At 44.2% G+C, this 6,267-nt stretch overlaps 1 long non-coding RNA gene across 3 annotated transcripts; it reads right to left on the bottom strand.

The window, feature by feature from the left end:
- Positions 1-1,136: 1,136 nt before the first annotated feature.
- On the bottom strand, positions 1,137-4,485 carry LOC116569165. Of its 3 annotated transcripts, none has more exons than XR_004276889.1 (3): positions 4,318-4,485; positions 3,506-3,565; positions 1,137-2,049 (listed from the first exon to the last, which is right to left on the bottom strand). It is a non-coding gene; the product is annotated as an uncharacterized LOC116569165 (long non-coding RNA). The 3 variants fall into 3 exon arrangements; XR_004276891.1 differs by having other exon boundaries at positions 4,386-4,485; XR_004276890.1 differs by lacking the exon at positions 4,318-4,485 and adding an exon at positions 4,002-4,263.
- Positions 4,486-6,267: the final 1,782 nt, after the last annotated feature.

The following is a 6,267-nucleotide window of genomic DNA, read 5'->3' as shown; positions in this document are numbered from 1 at the left end:
CATCGTGTACAGCCCACAGACTCTCCCTGAGCATACCTTGTGGAATTTCAGCTGGACTCACAGGAGTTAGCGGGTGCGTTGCCTGTAGGTCAGAGTAAGCAAGGTGCTGACAGCCCCCAGAGGTCACGCTTTCTGTGTGAATTAGAACTTTCTCTGAATGTAGAGAGAATGCACTTGCATTCTAAGACACATGAAAAACCAGGAAACCTATTTATTCTTACTTTCTGCTATTAGCCAGCCATTTAGGCTAAACATGATGACATAGAAAAAAAAGGCAAATAGGGCACCCATAGTTCCTTTTGCGTCAGCCCTTCCTTATCATCAGCAAATTGAAGGTAGAGAGTATAGAATGTCCCAATGTCAGGAGATAAAATAAAAATAGTGAAGTTTTGTGTAGTTTCCATTGTCCTGGTAAGAACCGAATACGTGTGTACAAGCTAGAAGATAAAAATTGTGTTGGTCTTGGCTACTGAGTGGGCTTCCTATGACATTTTTTGATAGTTGCTGCTTCTAGTTAGGCACCCTGCCTCCAGGAAGGAGATCACCACAGCACACAGTTTTTGTTTTAAGTCATGGGAAATGGCTGGTTGTCATGGTCATGCCGGGTTCTTTCTTTGGGGCCAGCTGTACTGTCTGTCCCTGGCACTGTTTTGGACACAGCCGTTACAGAAACGTCATATTCTCAAAGGAATGTGCTGAGAGTCCTTAACCACACAGGAACTGCCCTCCTACCCTCTTTCTCCTCATGGGCACTCTTGCTTCCAGGTCTAGCTGGACACCTGTTTCCTCCATCTCTGGAATCTGATAGTTATAATATTTCCAGTATGAGGTCTGCAGAGCCAGCCATTTTCTTATTTAGAGGCTTGATTATATAATCCTTGTAACTTGTATTTTACTTGCCTTTCCCTTGTCTTTCCTTATAAAGACAAAACTCAGTGTCCCTAGAGATGTATACTTTATTATATGCCAGGGGATCTAAAGCATTTTCACTCAATAAAATGAGACACCCCTAACTTCATCTCCTTGAGGTGTTTTGGTGCTACCTTATTGAAGTGCCATAGAAAAGTGAATTTGTCCCTAATGATTGATCTATACAGATTGCATAGAAACATCCACAGTCCAAACATATAGTTGAAGAGCTACATTTATTTAATTTCTTTTATTATTCATACTGCAGCTTTGTGCATGTAGCAAGTACTTGCTACATCTTTGCTCAGAAAGTGAATTAGAGATGCCGTTCTGGGGTGGTTATTGCACCTCTTGAAATGATTTAAAAAGTGTACAGCTTGCAATTTATGCTCCGTGGGTAGTTAGGCTGTGTGTGTGTGTGCACACGCACGTGCACATGCACATTCTTTAAGAACAGAGTTCTCTTTTGGTGAATTCCAGTTCTTATTTGTAAAGCTGGCTTTTAAAGAAAATTGTTCTGCCATTAGAAGTGATTAATCCACCCCCACTTTTTCTATCATCAGTGAATTTAATTAACATGGTGTGTTCCTTCCTCTGAGAGATTAGCAATTAAAACAGTTCTAATTCTCCTCATCAACGCACACCTGAGAAATTAAAATAGATGCCTGTTCTTAATGGTCGCTGCTTGTGCTGGCTCTTTGTGTGACGACCTTCAACTGCTTTTCTTTTCATGTATTTGCATTCATCTGAAGAGTTATTGCAAATCATTTTCTAAGGTTTTCACAGACACCAGATCCTCGGCTTCCAGTAAACTCATCATCAAATGAGTTAAAATAAATGCACTCCTACTAATGTGTTCATATTCAAAACCTACAAGGAACACTCATTGCTTAAGCAAAGATTTGTGCTTAAAACAATGCCAAGCTGAATGTTAGATTGGTGCTTGCTGCCTAAGGCGTTGGATAAACCAGGCAAAAGAAAAACAGAAGATCGAGTCCTTTTGCCTTGCCTTCCTCCCTCCCTGAGTATTCTCTTGTTGTCATCATGGAATACCGGCCAGGTGTTCTTTGTTTCTGTTTCTTGTAGCGCTGTTTCAGTCCTCCATCCTGGGCTGAGAAGTGATACTTAAAAATGGAAAACCTTTCTTACCCGTGCATTATTGATTCACTATTTAACAAAATCTATAGGCTTCTGATGAGAATGCTCCTATTCAAAATTAATCACCCTACTGGGGTATAGCCCTAAAATGACAGGGGTTGGATGATGGGTAAGTGACTTTTGGGGGTCTCCCCCATAGATGATAGATTTAGAGAAAGGGTGCTGAGGCACATCTTTGAGGACAAAATAGAGTGTCCATAAGACTTCCAAAGTTATAGCACCATTCTAGACCTCTCGAAAGAGCTCTTTACTTGAATATCAACTGCCTACTTGACATTCCCACTCAGAGGTCTCAAGGGTAACTTGACCTCAGTGTATCCTAAAATGAAACTATCATCTTCCCATCGAACCTAAAGACAGTGTTTCCTATCCCAGCATGGCACTCTCTCCTCCCCAATCATAAAAGCCAGAAACCTTGATATTTCTTCCCCATCTCTTCATCTGCCATTAGGTCCCAGCTTCATGCTTTAGAACCTCTACTCACTCCCAATCTAGGTCTGTCTTTTGCTATCTTACATTTTCTTGTACTTATTATGCCTATCATTCATTAAATTAATCAATTGTTATTTATATGAGTAATTATTAGACTTTAAATACTGCAAGAGCAGGAACTGAAACAATCCTCAGATCCTAACTTGATACTTAGAATTTAGCAGTCACTCAGGAAATGCTTGTAAGATGAATAACAAATGTGTGTGACCGCTAGTGATGTAGGAGCAGCAGAAAGACTTCTCAGTGCTGCCACCTCTCTTCCTGCCTGCCTTGCAACCCCACACAGATACCCTGTCAGGACTATATTGTACCTGTTCTGTTGACAAGTACCTTTTCTGACATGTAAATAGCCTGCTGAGAATACAAAATTCTCACTCCCATCTTAACTTTATTTGCTTTATTATATATCACCTATAAGCTTCTAGAGGGGAGGACTGGAATCATAATTTATGATTATTATCAACAGTGTGGCCCAAATTGCCAGACCTCCCCCGTAGCTGTGTTTTCCCTTCCTGGAAACACAGGTGAATGAACTTAAGGAGCCCTTGCTGTGAGTTGGGTCATGTGACTATGGCCTGGCTCATGGGACATGACGGGTGTGAGGTCAGTGCTTCCCAGCTTCACAGGGACAAGCCTAGAGGCTGCATGTCAAATAGGGAAATGCCAAAGACAGAAGAGGTATAGGCTCTCGAGTCAGGGTTAGAGAAGAACCAGCCAACTCTTTCCCTTGGACAGTGACACCAAGAAGAAAGTAACATGTATTGTGTTAAAACCTCTGAGATATGAGAATTTGTACAGCAATTAAACGTCCATGACTGATATAGTAGATTGATACTTTGAAAGGCTGTAGACACAAAAAGCTAATGTCTGACATTGACTTAGAGTCAGGTGGCAAGGTAGATGGTGATCTATGTTATACGGTGGAAATATTTAGTAAAATTATTACCTGCAATGCCTTTGGAGGCAGATTGTAAGCCTCATGATTCAGTAACCCTAGCAAAAGCAGCTGGAAAAAAATCAAAGTGTTAATGTGTGTTTGCTGCAGCTGGCTGTGTTGGCATGCTATTAAAAGAAGGAGAAGAACTCGGGAGAAAACTGGCTAGTTTGCAAGCAGAAAGTCCAGAAATTTGGGTCTGTGAAGGGTTGCAAATTCCAACTGCCTCTGGAAACACAAACACAAGGAAATAAGATATTGAATTAAAAGGCTTTGAGTTACAAAGCCATATTATGACTCAGCCTCATGGTGACAATCAGATTAAAGAGTTTTTTTTTTTCCCCACTATTAAGCTGATGTAGGCAAGGGCATGAGAAAGCAAAAAGGAAGATTTGAAAACTTTGTCTATGAGAATGCTTCGGGTGTGGTTACAACTATATGGAACTATCTGGAAGCAACTCGATCAAAAGTAATCAAAGGAATCATATTGCCCAAGGACACTACAAACCTCATCTGCAACATCTTTGACTGGGTCATAGGTAGAAAGTGGGATCCAAAGTTACGCAGAGAGATCCCCAACACCTGGTTCAACTAAGGGAACCTACTTAGGAAAAGAAAGAACTCCGAAGACGGAAGATGGAGAGCTGTCAGAAAAATTGAGTCCTTGGAGTCCCTTCTGGAGAGGAGCCCTGGAGTCGGACCAGGGCTCCCCCAAGTCCAGGCTGAGGTTGCTGCCCTGCAGGTCCAAGTGTCCTTGTGAGTCAGTGACTGGGAAGAGCGGCAGTAATCCGCTCCTTGTCTATTGAGTGGGACAAAATAAGCACCTGCCTCTCTCATTTATTAGGCTGCAGCACCAAGTGAGGGCACACCAGGCCTGATGGAGGGGAATCACCTGGGGGTCCCAGTACTTGAATTGGAGGCACTGACTGCGGAATTCTGGGAGCACCCCCACCGCACCCCGCCCCGCCTCAGGGAGGTCCTGAGAGTGTTCTAGGCACAGGAGGAAGAATGCTCAGGTGCCTGAGAGTCTGGCCAAGTCTGCTAGCACTTCATAATACTGCCTTTGTTCTCTGTCAGGCACATAGCTGGACAAGCACCCCAACAGCTTTCCATCAGCTGTGGTACTGACAGTCTGTGAATGGCCTACCCTCACAACCTGTCCTCAAGCTGGATCATTCCTTTTACCCTCAGGTGGTGAACTTGGGGAACTTGGTGAACATTTCAAAGATGGTACCCAGATGAAGGATCCTGGGTTCCTAAATAATTTCTTGGTGGGTTCTGTGACCTGTCTTGATTGGTGGGAGTGAGAAATAAATGTGTCGTGTCATGCCACTGAGATTTTGGACTCTTCTGTTACAGAAATGAACCCAAGTGCATGGGACAGTGGACCACGGGAGACACTGGTGACAGATTTGTCACAGTGTTGGTGACGGGCTTAGAGACACCAGAGACTCAGCTGGACAGGCGATCTCATTTGGGAGGGTGGGCGGCCCTTGGCTCCCACTGGTGCTATTAATCAGAAATGTGTGAAACTTTCTGTTGCCGCGGGTGGCCTGCAGATCAAGCGCGTCTTGCGTTTGATTTCTCGCCTCAATGGCCTCTTCACTATTTGCCGATCACTCTTATCCTCCAGTCTTGGAGTTTCTATCTCAGTTTCTATCGTTCTCACGGAAAACGCTGTCATCCCCACTTGCAGACCAAGTGTCCCTCTTTTCAGCACGGTGGGGCTCGCTGCTGTTTGTCTTGCGTAGGACAGCAGGTGGCGGTATTGCAGAGTGGTTAGGAGCCGGAGCCCCAGACTCCTGCTCGTGCTCCCTCTGGCTCGCAGCCCTCTCTAGCTCTGTATTCTTGGGCAGAGCTTGAATTTTCATGTGCAAGACAAACTGTGGGCAAAACCATAGCATACATGCCGAACGCCCCGTGCTTGGCAGGTCTGCAGCATTCAGAAAGGTCAGGTCTCTTTCATCATCTTTCCATACTTGAAGGCAGTGAATGCTGCATCCCAGGAGGACGTGCACAGCTCACTGTAGGTTTTCAGACCTGGGACCTGGGACCTGGGCATGGTGCTCAGTCTCTCAAAATCCTCAATTGTAAAATGAAATATAGTGCCGGGATCTCAAGTGGTGGGGAAAGTCAAACCATTCACCCCATATTTATGGAGTGTCCATTCTATCTATGTCACTGTATCTTTCACGTCTTGCAGCTTTCTGACAGGTCTTTCCATGTTGGCTTTTACCTCCTTCCCACCTGTTTCCCCACGGTTGCTAGTGACCTTTTTAAATGTAACCCGATCATGTTAACTTCTGGGTTGAGCCCTTTTATGATACCTTCCTATTGTCCTCAGAATGAAATGGAATCTACAGCATGTTCTACAAGGGTTGTATGATTTGGTCCTAACATGATTTTACATGCTTATGTTTCTTCTTTCCACATTCCTGGTTGAGGGTTTCTTTCAGTTTTGGAAAATCTCCAGGTTCTCCTTGCTCCAAAGCTCTGCCTAGATCTGGAATGTCTTGCACCCATAGCTCACTGTTCAGGGTTCGTGTCCCAGCTTGACTTGTTCTACCCTCCCTCATGACGCCATCTCAGCGAGGTGTTCCTGAACCTCCACCCAAGTGAAGTTAGACTCCTATGTTTTTTTTTTTTTAAATAATTTATTTTTTCAGCGTAACAGTACTCATTGTTTTTGCACCACACCCAGTGCTCCATGCAATCCGTGCCCTCTCTAATACCCACCACCTGGTTCCCCCAACCTCCCACCCTCCGCCCCTTCA

Source organism: Mustela erminea, chromosome 11 (assembly GCF_009829155.1).
Source record: "Mustela erminea isolate mMusErm1 chromosome 11, mMusErm1.Pri, whole genome shotgun sequence".
Classification (NCBI taxonomy): domain Eukaryota; kingdom Metazoa; phylum Chordata; class Mammalia; order Carnivora; family Mustelidae; genus Mustela; species Mustela erminea.
The sequence above is the reverse complement of the archived record's forward strand: the minus strand, read 5'-3'. Positions and strand labels throughout refer to the sequence as shown.